Source organism: Chelonoidis abingdonii, chromosome 11 (genome assembly GCF_003597395.2).
Source record: "Chelonoidis abingdonii isolate Lonesome George chromosome 11, CheloAbing_2.0, whole genome shotgun sequence".
Lineage (NCBI taxonomy): Eukaryota > Metazoa > Chordata > Testudines > Testudinidae > Chelonoidis > Chelonoidis abingdonii.
This window is the reverse complement of record NC_133779.1, coordinates 25,424,777-25,444,182: the sequence shown is the minus strand read 5'-3', so window position 1 is coordinate 25,444,182 and position 19,406 is coordinate 25,424,777. Positions and strand designations below refer to the sequence as shown.

Sequence of the window (19,406 nt, the reverse complement as noted above, 5' to 3'; positions counted from 1 at the left end):
GGAGTGGTGTGGAGGGTCCCGGGGGACACAGAGGAGCTGAAGTCCCTCAGAGTTAGGGGAACTAGGCAATGCGAAGTGACAGGGTTCACCCCCTACACAGATGGGGCTCAGGGAATCAGCATCTACTGGGGGGCTGAGGGCTGGGATGGGGCTGCATGGGCAGTAGCATGGGAGGCAGACTGGGACCGAGGAACCAGGGAACATTTCAATCCTTAACAACACAAAACAGAGAAACGCTCCGGAATCTTTCCCAGGGAATTAACATTTCTGTGCAGAAAGCGAAAGGTTGTAACAGAAAGGAGGGAAACCAAATGGCCAGATGATGGCGCCAGCAGCCTAGGAATGAAAAGCCCCAGGGTTTCTGTGTGTGCCTGGGGTCTGGAAAGGGATTTGGTTCCACTCATTGCATTGCTGTGGCCGGTAACATCCCAGGAATGAGCCAGGTCAATGACCATGACACCGGGTGTGAGGAGGCTTTAATCTGATTCCAACGGAATAATGTTTTCACACCTGAAGGGAAATTCCAACTGGTTCCTCCCAGAGATGGGTGATTGAGGAACAGGGGATCTCTCTGGCTCCCACGGTCAGTTCTCCAGGCTTTCTCCCTCCCTCCGTCCCCTACACTATCATATGCCCCCACTAGGAATGAACTAATGGATATAAACTGGCCATCAACAAGCTTAACTTTGAAATTAGGTGAAGGTTTCTAACCACCAGAGGAGTGAAGTTCTGGAACAGCCTCCCAAGGGGAGCAGTGGGGGCAAAAACCCAAACTGGCTTCAAGACAGCTTGATACGTTTATGGACGGGTTGGTATGATGGGACTGCCTGTAACAGCATGGGGCCGATCTGTGACTGCTAGTAGCAAATATCTCCAGTGGCCGGAGATGAGACAATAGGTGGGGAGGGCTCGGAGTTACTGCAGAGGATTTTTTCCCAGGTATCTCAGTGCGCCTTGTCCTCATGCTCAGGGTCTAGCTGATCACCATATATGCGGATGGGAAGGAATTTTCCCCAACAGGAGATTAGCAGAGACCCGGGGGGATTTTTGCCTTCCTCTGCAGCATGGGGCAGGGGTCACTTGCAGGTTTAAACCAGTGTAAATGGTGGATTCTCTATAACTTGACAGCTTCAATCCATGATTTCGGGATGTCAGTAACTCAAGCAGAGGTTAGGGGTCTATTACAGGAGAGGGTGGCTGGGCAGGTGGGTGGGGTCTTTTGGCCTGCAAGGTGCAGGAGATTGAGCCAGATGATCATGATGGTCCCTTCTGCCCTTAAAGACTCTGAGTCCAAAATGGAGAGGGAGGTAAAGGAAACATTTAAAAAAATAAAGCAAACATTGTAATACCAGGATGACTGCAACAGCTCACTGTATAGTCCCACCCCCTTGTTCCTCCACTGGGTGTTGAATGACCTGCTGGGATTTGGGACATTAACTCTCCCGTTCCATTGATAAACTGATATAATGAGACTGAAATTAAACCAATTCCCGGCCAAGAAAAGGGAACATCCCTGCATTGGCCGGGAATCGAACCCGGGTCAACTGCTTGGAAGGCAGCTATGCTCACCACTATACCACCAATGCATCTGGCAGGAGTGTTTCTCCCAGGTGCCACTTATGCCAAAGGACTCACTCCCACAGAGCTCAGCAGCCAGCCAGCCAGGCTGGAGGCAGCCTGTGAGCAGAGACAAGTTCCTGGAGTAACTGATAGATGGGGACACGCAGGGCCAGCTCCAGGCACCAGCGAAGGAAGCAGCTGCTTGGGGTGGTCAATGGAAAGGGGTGGCACAGCCGGGTCTTCGGAGGCGGGTCCCTCAGTTCCTCTCTTCCGCTCTGAGCTGCCGCCGAAGAGGAAGAGAGGGACCGAAGGACCTGCTGCGGAATTACTGCCGAAGAATGAATTGGTACGATTTAGCTGCTACTGAAGTGCCGCAGATCAGCTTTATTTTTTTTTTCCAGTTCGCTGCTTGGGGCGGTGAAAAAGCTGGAGCCGGCCCTGGGAACACGGGCTCTACATTCCAGCCTGCGGTAGCTCCAACCCCATCTCTGCCCCCAGAGAAGGGAAATGAAAATCGCTGACCAAAATGACAAATTTCACCCTGTTGTCAGTTGCCACTGGTGTGGTGCTCTGCTCTTGTTCGATGTTGATAACAGTCGGCTGCATGTGTGCTGCCCCGGCTCTGCAGATCGCTGGCACAGCAGACCCAGAGAGAACCCCCAATGACCACAGACTCTGTTAAGGAACAAAGGCACCCAGCCAGGTTTATTGTCAAACGAAGCACGGTCATAATTCCCCACACACTCTACAGGACATACTGCAAGTATGTGCCCCCGACAATGGACCAGCTCAGTCAGTGGCGGGACTTTCCACTGCCCCCTAGGCCAGACAAAGATGTCCACTCAAGGGTGCATTCTTAGACACAGTACAAACAAGTTTTGCATCATTGAGTGCGCTGAGGTGCAGCCCCTCTATGCATTAGGGTGTTGCCTGTCTCCTGGTGCTGATTGGTTCGAACAAATAAGTCTATCCATCATACTGTATTCATCGTATTGTCCAACATCTACCCATTGTATTGTTCTTTCATACTGTCTTTAGGCTGGGTCTGCCTGTTCCTTGTTCTCTGTGTGGGTGCCGTCCTGGCACACGTTCACTCTATTAGTGCTTACATGCTCTTGCCAACTTCTGTGAGCAGGGCCTGCCCCTGGCTCACAGCCTCCTTTGCTTTATATTTGCAATGTCTTGAGCATTACTTCAATTCAGGCCTCATACCAGGCCTCTAATACCGAGGGTTTACGCCTCACGGCCTCATCCTACTACACATCAACGGTGGGGCTAACCACAGTGGAACGCCACTTTGGGGCTCAGGAAACAAGCACCAAGTGGTGGGATCACATCGTGCTGCACGTCTGGGATGATGAGCAGTGGCTGCAGAGCTTTTGGATGTGGAAAGCCACTGTCATGGGACCGTGTGATGAGCTCGCCCCAGCCCTGCAGTGCAAGGTCATGCGAATGCGAGCTGCCCTGCCATTGGAGAAGCACGTGGCAATTGCACTGTGGAAGCTGGCTACGCCAGACTCCTACCAATCGGTCGTTAACCAGTTCAGAGTGGGAAAGTCGACTGTTGGACACGTTTACAAGTGTGCAGAGCCATTTATTGCACTTGCAGCCGCGTTGAAAGATGAGCCTCTGGAAATTGCATGAAGTGTGGATGGCTTTGCAAAATGGAGCTTCCCTAACTGTGGCGGGGGATAGATCATGCATAATCATCCTAGCATCCTGATTACCATCGCCTACCGAGTAACATACCAAGGGGTAATTTTTTCTATGTTCCAAGAATTCTGGATGACCGTGGCATTTCACAGGACATTAACACAGACTGATCCGGAAGGCATGACACATGCATCTTTCAGAACACTGGTACTAATTAGGATACTGAAGCAGAAGACTTTGCTTTGAAACCAGAAGATCACTGTAGGGGAAGTCAATGCCCATTGTGATCCGGAAACCCGCCTACCCTTAAGGCCATGGCACTTGACAGCAGCAAGAGGGTTCATCAAGCCGGCTGAGCAAGTGCAGAATGACTGTGTGTGCTTTTGCCATTTAAAGGCCCGCTGGCATTTTTTTTGTTTCTGCCTATATGAAGGCTGGACCTGGACCATGACATATTCCTAGCAATAGCCATGTGTCTACACCCATAATATTCTGGTGAAGGGAACAGTGAAAAGCTCAGTTTCAGGCTGGACGGCTGATTCTGAGCACCTGGAAGGCTGAATCTGAACATCCAGAGACCAAGGCTATTAGAGGCAAGCTGGGGCCATAAGGATCAGGGATGGCTTGAGGCAGCAATTTGAAGCTAAAACCACAATATTGTTCTATGCACAAGGAGGCCGGCTTTGTATCTGGGAGTGATGTTTGATTGGGTGCAACGATGCACTGTAAAGTTTAGCGACTGCGTGTTTTGCAAAGCTGTGTTGCTTCAACCAAAACTATTATTTTATAAAGCAACTGTTGTCAGAGTGTGTTGTCAATGCTACCGGTGGGGTGCTCTGCTCCTCCTTGTGGTATCCTCGCTGCGTGGGTGTGTTCCATCTGTGTGCTGCCCCAGCTTGCGCAGATAGCTGACCAGCAGATCGAAGAGAACCCCAACGACCACAGAGTCTCTAGTAAGGGTACGAAGCACATCGGTCCAGGTTTTAATTGCCTATTGGAACAAAATAGTTCCTCCAGATCGTTACTCTACAGGGCATACTATGAAATATGTGCCCACGGTCCAATGACTCGGCTCAGTAGTAGTGGGACTTCACTGCCCCTCAGCCGGACAAAGACAGCTCGCCCCCAGGGATACATTCTTATACACAGATACAAACAGTTACACATCACTCCTGACGTATTGAGGTGCAACTCCCCACACACAAGGTACAACCCCTCTGTGTAAGTAAGGTGCGCTCTCACCTTGTACATGGTGTTTGGAACAAAACACTCTATCATCATATTACCCTTTTGCCCCTGTCATTGGGATGAGTCAGTCTGTTCCTTGTTATCTGTGTGGAATGTGCAAGTATGTGAATGTTCTGATCTCTAGTGTTCAGTACCTTTTAGGTACGTATCTTCTTGCAGCATCAGCCCTTTCCTTGCCGCTTCTGTGAGCAGGGCCTGCCTCTGGCTCACAGCTTCACTTTGCTTTATGTTAGCAAAGTCTTGACCATTATTTTAGTTCAGGCCTCAGGCCTCATACTGGGCCTTTATCAGGGCCTTCACTTACTACATTCTCCCACTTTTTGTCTTTTTATGGGGAGGATGTTTTACCTTCGTCCCGGAAAAGCATAATGCATAGACTGAAGATAACCCAGTGGGTTAAACACTGTTATGTAGTTACCTTATTTTACCATCCATAAACTCATGCCCCATCTGTCTGTTTAGTCTGCACATTACCTCGTATAACTGGCAGACAGTTTGTTTTTAATCCAATTTATTTAGGCCCCTTATGGAGGGCCTGGGAATGTTAGGCCCGGGACCATGACTGAGGAATGTAGTATCATGATTGAGTTTTAGAGGCACTCCCAAATAATTAAAATATATATTATATGCATGTGGCATATATATTTGTAGTGTGTATGGGCATATATGTATAGTATATATGTGTACATATGACACCAACTTATATCCAAGTGTAACCATGTTTTTCCAGGCTGCTGGTGTCCTCTGGCCCTTTTACTCTGGTGACCCAGATAGAAACACACTCCTATTAGGGCAATTCCAGTTATCACCTGTCTCATCATTAGTAGCAGGCTGAGGGGTTTGAAATACTGGGATAGGGATTGTGATAGTGTATCCCACAGTGCTATGTATGTGAGAAAGAAAACAGACATTTGGAGTAGTGACACTACCACTGAGACCTTTATATATAAATATATTGTAATTAGTTACCACACAGTACTGTCCATTCATGTTGTAGGTTACCCTTGGTGCTGGTTGTCACCCTTGGGTAAGCTTTACTGGGCAGGAAACAGAAGTGGGTAGCTTCTCTGTTCCATCGGTTGAACTGCTCTGTGATACACCAATGGTTGATGTAGATCCACTTGTTTCTTATGGCTGCTGTCTTCCAGCTACATGGTTACTGTCTGTTCAGCAGGTTATCAAATGTTGCTGTGTCAGGAGTTAATATTGGTACCCAGACACTGAAGAGGATTGTTTTGAATAACATGTGCCTCAGTTAGGATGCAGTGGCACTGACCCAAATTATGACTTGTACGAATAGGCCATTTGTTTACCCAATGTGTATGTAACTTAAGTGGTTTGTTTTTGTTTTGTTTTTTCATGGTGTTTGCTGCCATCTGTTTGTTGATTTTTACCTGTGTGTTGGTTAAAGAGTTTAGCAAGGTTAGACACATTGTACATATTGTACAGCAAGATTATAGTTGTTTTTACACAGTAACCCTGTTGAAATTAAATGACAGTTTTCCTGATCCAGCTAGTGGTTTTGAGCTGATTGTTAACTTAATTGTCCATATATGGTAGATAGAGGTGTATTTGACCAGTTTCTTATTTATAAAGCATTCATTTTTCTTTTCTTGATGCCTGAGGGGTTTTTCACTGTATATTGAGTCTTCAGGTTGTGATATTTTCTGGTGTTTGGTCTGTGGGATTTAACTTAAACAACTTTTGTTAGCTAACAGTAAAGGTTTTTTGTTTGTTTGTTTTTAGTAACCCACACTTAATACACAGTTTTAACTTAGTTTGTTTACAATGTAATAGGGCCTGAGCCTTTTATAACACAAGCTGTACTTTTGCAATTGTTGTTTAGACGTTCATTTTCATTCGGGGTGCATTACTAATATTTTATACTAAATGTAATGCTTAACGGCTAAAATGAATGCTCACAATCTTCCATGAGAAGGTGTATTGCTTTCCCTTGCTGAACACTTTGTTTCAGCAAAAGAGTTAGTAACATAATTTTAACTNGGGTTGGGGCAGGCAGGGAGTAGGGGGAGTTGGATGGGTCAGGAGTTCTGGGGGTCCTGGCGGGGAGCGGCTGGATAGGTATGGGAGTCCCAGGGGTCTGTCTGGGGGCGGGGGTCTGGATAAGGGTTGGGGCAGTCAGGGGACAAATAGGGGGTAGGATCCTAGGGGGGCAGTTAGGGTGGGAGGGTCTCCGGAGGGGGGAGTCAGGGGACAAGGAGCAGGGAGGCTTAGATGGGGTGGGGTCCTGGGGGCCAGTTAGGGGCAGGGTCCCAGGAGGGGGCAGTCAGTCGACAAGGAGCAGAGGGGATTGGGGATTTTGAGGGAGGTAGTTAGGGGGTGGGAAGTGGGAGGGAGTGGATCGGGCGGGGCTCCCTGGTTGCACAACCTAATGAAATGTGCTGTGCACGCCTGTCTGAACCGTGGTAAGCAGGGGAGTGGTGTGGAGGGTCCCGGGGGACACAGAGGAGCTGAAGTCCCTCAGAGTTAGGGGAACTAGGCAATGCGAAGTGACAGGGTTCACCCCTACACAGATGGGGCTGAGGGCCGGGATGGGGATGCATGGGCAGTAGAACGGGAGGCAGGTTGGGACTGAGGAACTGGGGAACATTTCAGTCCTTAACAACACAAAACAGAGAAACGCTCCCAAATCTCTCCCAGGGAATTAAAATTTCTGTGCAGAAAGCTAAAGGTAGTAACAGAAAGGAGGGAAACCAAATGGCCAGATGATGGCGCCAGCAGCCTAGGAACGAAAAGCCCCAAGATTTCTGTGTGTGCCTGGGCTCTGGAAAGGGATTTGGTTCCACTCATTGCATTGCTGTGGCCGGTAACGTCCCAGGAATGAGCCAGGTCAATGACCATGACACCAGGTGTGATGAGGCTTTAATCTGATTCCGACGGAATAATGTTTTCACATCTGAGTTACTAGTGGCAGCTTCCCAAGGGAAATTCCAACTGGTTCCTCCCAGAGATGGGTGATTGAGGAACAGGGAATCTCTCTGGCTCCCACGGTCAGTTCTCCAGGCTTTCTCCCTCCCTCCCCCACACTATCACATGCCCCCACTAGGAATGAACTAATGGATATAAACTGGCCATCAACAAGCTTAACTTTGAAATTAGGTGAAGGTTTCTAACCACCAGAGGAGTGAAGTTCTGGAACAGCCTCCCAAGGGGAGCAGTGGGGGCAAAAACCCAAACTGGCTTCAAGACATGAGCTTGATACGTTTATGGATGGGGGTAGGTATGATGGGACTGCCTGTAACAGCATGGGCCGATCTGTGACTGCTAGTTAGCAAATATCTCCAGCGGCCGGAGATGGGGACAATAGGTGGGGAGGGCTCGGAGTTACTGCAGAGGATCACTAACTGGCCAAACCCAGGCAAGCACACGTGAGCCACAAGACCCCCAAAATGGTAACAACAGGGGCAGGGAAAATCACTGTTCCAGGACCGTACTATGCACTCGGCACGTGGCTCTTGAGGAGAAACAGCACGGGGGGGAGGGGGGGGCTTATAATCATTCCTCTGCCCACATTTTCCACAGGCTGTGTTCATTATGGAAGAGCTCACTGCTGAGAGTGAGCCGGTAATCAAGGGAGGGTTTCTCCAAGACTGCAGTTTCCCTCCTGGCTGTTATGTGGCTCGGCTGTGTGCAGCAATGCTCCCCCCGCCCCTCCTGTGATGGCAGAGTAGTGCAGGAAAGTTACCCTTAATGGGGCAAGAAACACAGCAGCTCTGCCAAAGAACCTGCAGCAGCGGATTGCCCTGTATCTCCACAAGAGTTTCATGGACATCTCTGGCGCAGATTCCCCTGAAGAGAGGGAGTCAATCGTCACCCTGTTCCGCCGCCCAGACTGGGCATGTGGTGGTACCCACATCATACAGATACAAGCCTGCTTTCTGCAACCCTCCTGCCCCCACGAACTCACTTCAGTGATTCCCAAAATCAAAGTCACTTACCAGGGGCCTCCTCTCCTGTTTATGCTTCGCCAAGCTCAGATACCTGTGACTGGTTAGCCTTCTCCAGAGTAGAGAGGAACTCCTGGCTGCATGCATCTCTGACCTTCGACACCTCCTCTGCCTCTGGGTCTCCCTCCAGCGGCCTCAGTCTCCATATCCTCATCCAAGATTTCCTCCTCCTGGCTCGGTCCACTCTTGACTGGCACGTGAGCCACCAAAGTATCCATAGTGGCCTTCGTACTGGAGGTGGGGTCACCCCTGAGTACCACATCCAGCTCTTTCTGGAACAGGGAGCTTATGGGTGCAGCACCAGAGCGATGGTTTGCCTCCTGTGCCATGGAGTAGGCGTTCCACAGCTCCTTCACTTTGACCCTGTATTGCAGCGTGTCCTGGTCATGGCCTCTTTCTGTCATGCATTGTGAAATCTGTCCATACGGATCATAATTTCTGAGGCTGGAGCACAGCTGGGACTGGACAGTGTAGCCTGATTTGGGGTGTGTTAGTAGTGTTGATTTAATTTATTGACTTAATTCAATTTTATTTTATTTAATTGATAATATTAATAATAATTATTATGGATATTAATTAGTATGGGTTTAGGCTTGCCAATGTGTTTGGTTAGAAGCTAAAGTTTGTTTTGAATTAGGCTTTACAGAGTTTATAAAAGGACCTTTGGGGGTAGGACAGGAAGCTTACACTCAGACAGGTATAGTTATAAAGACTTTTTATTAAAATCAACGAAATAATAAGTAAATGGTAAAACAGTTAGAATTACAAAATTATAATTGTATCACAGTTATTCAATATATATGGTAATACACGATTATGTGCTGCAAAGCTTTGGTTAATACTCACACCCTGTTTTGATGACCTGATGTTGAAAGATCTAGGATCACACCTGTGGTGGAGGAAACTAATGTCACACCTCTGACGAGGAAGCTAATACAAAAGCTCTTAAAGCTGTTTACTTTCTAACTAAGCAAATAAGCATATTAATCCTTAGACATCAACAGCCTCCTCTCCCCAAATGCTGATGAGGTGCAGCAGCTCAACATTCCTCTAAGCGGGGGATCGCCTAGTACATTAAAAAACTAAACCAAACCGAAAAACCAACCCAGAAAAGCTCCCATCACTCATCCATCACCATTGTAGATTTTTACATCTTCTGCCTGATGTGACATCTTTGCTTTGCAGACAAGAGACCTGGAGAACTCTGTGCCTGTTACCCTCTAACTGGGTAAAAGGTTCCAAATCTTGTCTAAAGTAATTTTCCTCTTAACAGAAGATTTAAAATCTATCAAAATAAATTCCATTTGAAATAGAAATAATTACACTCTACACTGGGTCTCTATTCTCACGTATGCTATTTCTTTCACATATTCCCCCACTCTAATTCCTTTGGAGTGAGGGTTTAATTTCAGGATTAGCCTCCATTTCCTGTGTAGTAGGAGGAGGCAGAGAGGGAACTAGAAGAAAACCTGAATTATATTGTAACACTGAAAGTTAACACATAATCAGCCTCTTCCGTGATACTAATTAACTTCATGTTTAATTTCATTGTCCCTAGTACCAACTTATTCAACAATTACAACATATAAACCCATAGGGCAGTTTTCTCTTAGTTTTTCCTCTTAATCCGCATTCCACCCAGTCACTTTGTGTGAAGACACATTCTACAATAATCAGAGCCTTCCATTTCGAGAGTTTTCATTTCTCCCTGGGGCTTCTCCCATGAGTGGAGGGTGGAAGGGGGTCTCAAACACGAGTGGGAAAGGCCTGCATCATGAAGAAAAATACCACCTGTGCCTCATTTTCACACTTTCTAAATCCTTCAAATAGCAGCCAAGGAGGAGAAAGCGATACAAATGCATTAGACGATAGAGCAAAACTAAGACAACCAAACCACAGACTCTGGACCCGCATTCATGTATCTGCAGTCCTAACTGGAATCTGAATACATTCCCTCCAATGGCTACCATCATTGCCCCGCAAATAGAAGTGCTTCTTGTCAACAAGGCAGCCAGATTGGGACCAATAAGGCATGGAATGGCTCTTAAGGAACAGCTGTTTCTCCCTGTGCTTCATGAAACTTTGGATCCAAATGGTAAAGACAGTTGTGCCCAATTTAATCCGGCGCCTTCAAGGAGTGTGACCGAGCCAACTTAAACTAGGGAGAAAATCTAAAATAGTTGACCTGGGCCAGCAGTCACCATAGCTCCCACCTCTGGGGTACAAAATCAACCACCACTACCTGCAATTCTACCTGAGTTCTGTCCAAACCTTTGACCTTACTTGGAGTAATTTGACACTTCTCTGGCGTAGAATTCTTCACCAACAACAACAGATCAAATAGCTATAGTGAGGTAACAGACCAACCCGCCAACTAGATCTTTTTAAGTCTTTAAATCTAGGCCAGCAATTTAAATTAGGACTAAATTCAGCTGCGGCTAGGAACCCTGGTAAAACCACCAATGTCAGGTCCTATTAAAATAGGGATCTTTCTGCACTATATCACATTCAACAGGATTTCCATTTTCTACAACATTTGCAGTGCGTCCCCAGGGGCGAGCTGAAGAGAAATGTCACTTCCATTTTCCCATCCCTACCCTAGATAGGGATGGGCATTTCCCAAATAATAGGCAACATGCACCTGATTAGAAGGGGAGATCTATCAGGAAGCGAACCTCCGTAGGGCCTGGGCCACAACTGCTTTGGGAGCCTGACAAATGCATGGTATCATTGCTTAGTTTCAAGTCATTTTACTGGGAAATCCCTCTTCCCAGCCCTTTAGAAAAAAGATTGACCTAACCAACTGAACAACAGGGAGATTGGACGGTGATTATGGGGAATAAGGGAATCCCTCTGATTGTACCTCTGATCTTCCTCTGTTGTTATCAGAGGATGACTGACATTTTTCCTACCTGCCCTGTTTCACTGGCTCTTGTTATAGTCAATACATTTAAGTGAGGAAAAATGATAGCAAAAATATCTGCTCTCCAGCACAACCTGAGCAACAGCAGAGCAAGAAACTGGGAATGAAACAATTTGATTTCCAAAGAGGAATTTGATGACTAACAATTGCTTTGAAATGGGAGAAAACAGTATAACCAATGGAAGTTTTAGGGTTTGGTTTAGGTCAGGTCACAGGGAAAAGCTAATGGCCAATCACGCACCTGGTCTGCATCGCTCTACTACAAGCTATAATTGTCTTTTTACACCAAGATCACTAACTTGAGTACCAACATATGTGAAGCCCTAAGTGGATGTAGGCACAATGGTAGTTTTTGCCATCAGTGTACCCACTGGAGCGGTGAAACATTCCTCTGGCTGGAGGGAACAACACACTCTCCTATGAACTCCAAGGAAAGCAGTTGATAGAAAAGATCACAGGACTGACCCCAAAGTAGGTTGAGATGTAAAAGGCAGAAGCAGGCAATTTATTCTGGTGGAGCTGAAGACCACAGTGAAGATGTGCACACAAGATGTCACTATGGCGAGAATTAGCAAATGTGATTTTTTTTTTTTTTTTTTAAAAATCAAAAAAAAACTAAGAATACCAAGTGCCAGCTCTTTTTCCCTGGGCTCAAAGTGCTAGTAAGAGAGTAATTATTATTATAAATCACCCTCCGGCAATAAATCCCTTACTCTAATGGCCTGTGTGGAAATCCTCTCTTTCTTGCGTATTGCTTTTATCTTTATGGTCGACGCACTTTTACCTTCTATCAGTCGTGCGCTTTCTAAATTGTTTCTTATCTGCTGCCTAAACATTCTATGTGCTAGGCTGTGAAGCCCGTAAGATTACGTTAGTGGGATTATAATTGCCGTTAGAGAATTGTTACAATATGTTAGATATTGTCAGAGCTATCAGGCCGTATATAGCCCGGTAGTTTTTTTTCGGGTGATGTGTTGTGACAATAGTCCTGCCTCGTATCTTGCGTGCCGGCCGTCCTGCGCCTTACTGGCGGATTTGCCTCACTTCAGTGATCTCCCCCTCTGACTGCGAACCCACAGTCTGCGGCTCAATTCCCTCCTGCCCCTGTCTGATCGAGGCGAGTTGCCCGAGGTTCTTGGGGGCGCAAACCCCACTTTTTTTACTCTGGCGGCCATTCCAGCCCCAGCGCCCTGTGGATTGCAGGCCTGTGTCTAGTATTGTGCCTCCTGTAACAGCTGCCCCGATGATCAGGCTACAGACTGCCCTGGGGCCCTACTTTCCCCATGGCCTCCTCCAAACACCTTCCCCGTCTTTATCCTCAGCCACGAGGATCGTTCCTCCTGGCCTGTCTGATTAATTTCTTTCAGTCCTCCAGCAGCCACACCCTCTCAGTCTCAGCCTCCTTGCCCACCTCTTGCCTCCCAGCTCCTCACATGCCGCGGCTTCCTTCTCCTCTGGCTTCTCCCTGCCCCTCCGACTGCGATCCTGAGCTCCTTTTTTAAACCACGGCCCTGCCTCTGCTTAATTAGCCTCGCCTTGATTGGCCTGGTAGGTGTATTCTAATCAAGCTATCTATCTCACTGCCCTTCGGGTTTTTTATAGAAAGCATCTTAGTTGCGCCCCCAGCCGTGCCTTGACTATAACCTAGGGAGCAGACTCCCATATGCGCCTCCACGTGGTTCCTTAGCGATTTGCTTTAGGCGCCTGGGGACCCTATGAGTACACCTGTTCCTCAGCTACGTTGTTACTGTAGCCCATCCTGGCCTTGCCCTATTCACATACCCCCCTGCCTGAACAACCATAGGCCGTTGCCCCCCCGCAACGTGGACGCCAGGGCCAGTGTGCTCGTAGAAGAGAACCATCAGCCGTTGCTCGTGGCCTGCGCCATCCAGCCCTGCTGCACGCTATGCCCCGCGAATCTGGAATGGTTGGAGTCCCTGATAAGAACCACCTGGTGACCCTTTGCATTTCTTTTTCCTTATTTCGGTCTGCATCCACTGGGGCAGGGCACGTGCCATGCGATCCCATCACAAGCAGTAATTCTCTGGTCCTAAGTGGCTAAAACCAGAGTCTCACGGCCCATTTCGACAGCCAAGCCATTTCTCTTGTTGACTACTGCCACTTACCTTGCTGTTCTTCACTTTTTATTGGGAGCTAGCGTCTCTTACTGCTTAGGTAGAGCCATCAGGGTGGCTGCCTTCTTCTCCAATTCATTTGCCTAACAGAACCCATCCCCAACCCCACTCTGGAAGCATTCTGTCTTTGAAAAATCAATTCCTTGCCCGCTAAAGTCCGGCCGGTTATGCAGTATGGGTTCATTACAGAGTAAGCCATGACAGGAAACAGATTACTAAAAATGCCCGCCCCTCTGCCCCTGCGTCGCGTCCACTTTCACCATGTCTGCGACCTCGGCCTTCACCAAGCCCGCTCCATATAGGAGGCGTTGCCTACTGCAAAGTGCGGGCGAATTAAACCGTCCGGCTAGCGTAGAGCCTACCATGCCCTAGGAACACCCATGTACCTCTATTCTTTCGGGTCGGCTCTGGCGCCAGTTTTTGAATCGCCTCTAGCCCTCGATTAGCTATGGCGGCTTCACTATACCCCTTCCTAACTAATAGGTATCCCAGGTACCCATAGCCCTCTGCTGAGCTCCTGATGCCGCGCATTTAGGGAGGCATTAGCGGCGGGGGCGGGGTTGAGGCCAGCTCCGGCCTCTTTAGGTGCTGATAGTCACTGCCTCATACTTTATCCAACGTGCGGATTCCCCAGCTCTGGCATTATGCGACTAATGAACTCATCTAAGGTCATGCGGCCTGCCACATAACTTAAGAACTATGGGCCGCAGCAGCTTGTCCATGAGGCCGCTGCCCGGAATGTGCGCTGCGGCGGCCCCTATGTAACCCAGAAAGGCGAGGACTGCTGTACTGCGAATAGCCCGTCTGGGGCTGTTCGAGAACGCTGGTCTCTTTCTTTAGCATTCTATTTCAGGTCAGCGGGAATCTACCAATATCCTATTTGTCAGATCTAGCTTCGGCCCTAGTCAAGAATCGCCGGCCCAATCCTTACCCAGCCTCGGTCAACTACAAAAAAAACAGTTCGTCAATGCATGCCCGCGATGGTGCGCGCCTATGCCATCAAATTGGTGATACTTATTTCAGTTGGCGAAGAGCTCATTACAGAATGCTGCTCCTGCTACGCAATCAGGTTTGGCGCACACTAGAACAATTGCCGACTGCACCATCTGACTGCCCGAGGATTCATTCAAATAACGCCTAATTCTAAACATTTTTCTTTACTTTGGCCTTGATTTTTCTCTTTTGGCCCCTGCTGCGTGATTCAGTAGGCGTCTTCAGCCGTATACCTTGGCTCCGAGCGGATGCGCTCGTGCCGGATATGGTGATAGGCCCTCTCAGTTCGTCCCCCCGGGCTTTTGAGAACACATCTCGCGTCGCGTAATTAATCGGATGGGCTGCCCTTGATTTTTTGGATTGGCGTAAAGTCGTGGTGATATCTTCAACTTGCAGCTCATGTACAGTTATCCTCCTGCGGGAAGGGTTCTCTGGGCTGACTAAGCCATGCCTTTGATCATGCCAATGCGTCTTTTTAGAAGCTGAATGCTGGAATAAATTTGTGCTCCGTGCTTCCTGCCGCCTTGTCCTGCCCGCCACCTTATTTACCTCTACGAGCACACATTTTTAATCATATTCTCAGTCTTCTAAAACCTTGCTGGCATGTTCAAGATTGCATGCTTTCAACGTCACCGCAGGAGACCCTTTCTCCCAGGCTAGATTAACTTACCGATGAGCAAGTGAAGATATCACTTCCGACTTTCTTATCGCCAATCCTCAATAATACACCCAACTTAGGCACTCGCATGCCAAAATCGCTACACCGGATGGGTTCTCAACCCGTTTTGCTCTGCTCGCTACGACTGAACCTATCACTATTTCCACCGATCCCTGAGAGCCAATAACGCTGAGGACCCTACGAATCCAGCAGCCAAAAGAAGAAATCTAAGGCCAAAGTAAGACAATGTTTGAGAATTAGGCGGTTATGAAGAATCCTCCAGTCAGTGGCGCAGTTCCTCCAATCTGTCTCTTTATGCCCAACCTGATGGATCACCCACAAGAGATTCTGTAACTGACTTTTCGCCAACTGAATGAAATATCCCAATATTGATGCAATACCCACAGTCCAATGCATGACGAACTGGATTACCTACTGGTTAGTGCCCGTTATCCTGCCACCCTAGATCTGACAAAAAGATCTGGTAGATCTCCCCTGACCAAGAAGCCTAAAGAAAACTGATCCAGCGGTTCTCCACCCCAGACGGCATTTCCCAGTACGCCCAGTCCTCCCTTCTTGGGTTACATTTAGGCCCCCGCCACATTCCAGCGCCTCTATGGAACAAGTGCCGCCGGCCCCCATTACTAGCTCATGCGCCGAACTTAGTGATGTTCATTCCCATATGCCCACGACTGGGGAACCCACGGAGAAGTTTGACGCCCCCCCGCCGCCGCCCACCCTCCCCTTTAAAGGACTTAGCCAGTAGGTATCAGTACCTGGGATGATATAATCTCCTGTTAGGAAGGCGTATTGGTTAACCTTTCTGTAGTCAATCTGGCCCCCATACTATAGCTGACGACTCGATTCAAAACGGCCCTATCTTTGGCTCGACCTCAAAAGAATAACTACAGGTGTTTCCTAGGCTTATGTAAGGCTGACTCTATCCTGACTTGTTCTTTCATATTTTCCCCATTTTCTGCCTCCTTTTCTTTAACGGGCACACAGTCCTCTTAATGGACCGGTTGCATGCCCCGATGTCCAATTCGTATGTGCAGTCGACCACGCAGCAAGAGGGCATTTTTATATTCGGTATGCTCTCTGTAATGAACCATACTTCATAGCCCGGACTTTCTCAGAATTTAACTTTTCTGATTCAATTCAGAATGCTTCCTTCCTAAGCTGGGCGTTGGGGATGGTTCTGTTATCAAATGATTGGAGACAGAACTACACCTTTCCCTCTACCTAAGCAGAAAGCTCTCCCAAGAGAACAGAAGTATGCAGAGTCACCAGGAGAATGGCCTTGCTGTCAAATGGGCCTGAGACGCTGTTATACCCCTTAGGCCAGAGATTTACTCTTGTGAAGGACCATGCCCCCTCCAGTGAGCAGAGAAATAAGGAAAAGATTGCAAGGCACAAGGTTGTTCTTTTAATCCCTCCAAACCATCTCAGTTCCGCTTACGGCACCCAGCTGGATGCCACCACGCAACGTGATGTCTTTCGACGATCACAACTGCTGGCGTCCCACGTTGCGCACCCTATGGTGTCGCAGGGGAGGGGTATGTGATAGGCAAGGCCAGATTTGTACAGTAAATAGTTATGAGAACAGTTACATTAGCCCCAGGCTAAACAAATTCCCTGGGACCGTTGTGTGTTCGTATAGCTCGATGGGTGCCCTTCCAGGTGATTAATTCAGCACCTCGGGCCAACTAAGAATCTTTTCTAGGAGCAGGCGTCATAGCATACCTTTGATGAATATGCAACACCTGCAGCCCAATCAATACAGTGCAAATTCCTACGCGCACCGGGTTTAAAGAAGCTATCCTCCATGAGCAGGGGAGAGCCAGAGGAGAGGAAGCACCATATTGTACGGAGCTGGGCCAAGTAATGTTAGTCCCATTGCCGTGAGATTACTGAGAGGGTTTTTGCTGCGGGGACTGAGGAATTACCGAGAACCTGAGGTGAGAAGATCCTGTTGGTGAGGTTAAGAAACGTGTTGGACAGGGCCCATTGGTGTTAAGATAGTCCTTCATGGAACCTTCTCTGTTTTTTCTTATTCCCATTAACCTATCTGCTCTTTTCGTTTCGCATGCAGCTGTTACAGAGACACTTCATAGACACTGCAATCCACAGGCCCTGGGCTGGATACCCTAGGTTTCAGTCAGAGGATTCCCCTCCGAGACCTCGCAATCCTGATCAGACTACTAGTTATGACCCAGATCTATTGGTTCCATCAGTAGGGTTAGATCCACTGACGTTGTAGCAACACTCCGCCAGTAGCGCAGAACCCACAAGTTAGTGAATACGAAATTTTCACACTAATAGACTAACACGGCTTTATCCCTGATACTTGACATTCTAAATTATTCGTAACATAATTTCTCTAACCCAATTATATTTCTCCCATACGTCATTTACCACACCCTAGACTAACATGAACTATTAATAAGCATGATTATAACACACATATTGTGAACCCAGACTGTATTATTTAAACAACCCCTTTGGGTCCTAAAAGTCTTCGGCGACATAAAGATAAAACAAGTACAGAAAGAGGGTGCACAACACAGCCATTGATAATCGGATTTATTATGCGCGAGAGGATGATTTTATAATACTACACTCTTCTCACTTTGAGCAAGGAGTGCGCCTTGTGTATTTATGCTTAAAATGAGCAGGGATACAACCATGGAATATCCTTGTGACAAGTATCCACAATTCCACTGACCTCCCTTGTCTTCTTTGCCTGAGTAGGGTTCCAATTTCCAAACCTGATGTGATCCGCAGCTGAACGAGGGAAGACCGTGGGTCCCAGACCTCCAGGGCTTGAGAAAGAATGTCCCGAGAGCTGCCTGCACAGGTAGAATGGTTAAACCAACTCAACAACTGTTTCGAATGCGGGACATTTGGATGCCCTACAAGCCCCTGTGAGCTCTCCAAGTTCAGGATTCTTCCGCAGGTGTGAATCATTAGGGAGATGTCATCATGGTTTCTCTGCACCCTGACTGGACAACTGGCAGCAGTCCTCCCGTCTCAACTTTCCACTGACTGTGGTGCTGAGATGCAGACCAAAAATGCATCCTTTCCTCTCTTCCTCTGAGAAAGGTTGGGAAATCAGCCCCTGATGGATTTGTATCTCTCCCGCACGTATTTGGTTTGTTATTCCTTTTTCCATTCCTCTCTCCAAGAGTTCTTTTATCTCTGCTGGGATGACCTATGTCTGGTTCTGTCTGGCCGATCAGGTTATGGATGTTGAGTGAAATGATGAGAACCCAGCAGGAAGACGCTGCAAGTAGAACCACATGAACGTTATCAGGAAGATCCAAAGGAATGTTTCCGGAGTTTGCACTCCAGAAAAGCAAAGTCTGGAGACTCAGCAAGGCCGAGGAAAACTCAGAAGCCACTCAGGCCTTATACCCACGACAGAATCACTTGGAGGGAGACGCTACACATGCCACGAGTGCTGGAAAAGCTTCAGTTGCGCTCAAACCTTATCAGAATCAAGAACCCACACAGGAGAGAAGCCCACAATGCTCCGAGTGTGGAAAAGCTTAGCACAGCTTTACCCTGAGTGCACACAGGAAATCCACACGGTGGAAACCTTATGGATGCTGAGTGCGGGAAAGCTTTAATAACAGCTCTGCTCTGACCAACATAGGCGAACCACACGGGTGGAAACCTTAGATGCCTCTAGTGTGGGAAAAGCTTTATCACAGCTCTACCCTAAGCAAACATGGGAGATCCACACGGGTGAGAAACCTTATGATGCTCTGAGTGCGGCGAAAGCTTTAATACAAGCTCTGCTCTGACCAACATGGAGAATCCACACGGTGAGAAACCTTATGATGCTCTGAGTGCGGAAAAGCTTTAGTCACAGCTCTGCCCTGAGGCAAATAAGAATCCACACTGGTGAGAAACCTTATGATCTCTGAGTGCCGGAAGGCTTAGTCAGCGTTCACACCTTGATCTCACATCAGACAATCCACAAGGAGAGACGCCCTACACAGCTTCTGAGTGCGGGAAAAGTCTTTAATCACAGCTATTCCTGGCAGACATAGGAGAAATCCAACGGGTGAGAAACCTATGATGTTTGAGTCCGGAAAAGTTTAATAACAGCTCTGTCTGCGCCAAACACAGAGATCCACACCGGGTGAAGACAACTTATTGATTTCTGAGTGCGGGGAAAAGATTCAAAAAGCTCACACCTTTTAGCATCGCAAAATCCACATGAGAAAGTTACAATGCCTTGTGAGGCTGCGAGCAGAGATTTT

At 47.8% G+C, this 19,406-nt stretch overlaps 5 protein-coding genes and 1 non-coding gene across 12 annotated transcripts in view; 2 read left to right on the top strand and 4 right to left on the bottom strand.

Annotated features, from left to right (window-relative positions):
* Positions 1-19,406, bottom strand: part of LOC116824745 (uncharacterized) — an 864,335-nt gene that overhangs the window by 415,585 nt on the left and 429,344 nt on the right. The gene's annotated exons all lie outside the window — the stretch shown is intronic.
* LOC116829256 (uncharacterized) overlaps positions 1-19,406 on the top strand; it is a 385,131-nt gene that overhangs the window by 236,655 nt on the left and 129,070 nt on the right. The window lies entirely within an intron of this gene.
* LOC116831252 (uncharacterized) overlaps positions 1-19,406 on the bottom strand; it is a 110,396-nt gene that overhangs the window by 34,480 nt on the left and 56,510 nt on the right.
* LOC116824014 (uncharacterized) overlaps positions 1-19,406 on the bottom strand; it is a 585,485-nt gene that overhangs the window by 527,976 nt on the left and 38,103 nt on the right.
* Positions 1-19,406, top strand: part of LOC142047429 (uncharacterized) — a 252,647-nt gene that overhangs the window by 203,527 nt on the left and 29,714 nt on the right. The gene's annotated exons all lie outside the window — the stretch shown is intronic.
* Positions 1,515-1,586, bottom strand: TRNAG-UCC (transfer RNA glycine (anticodon UCC)). The gene has a single exon. It is a non-coding gene; the product is annotated as a tRNA-Gly (tRNA).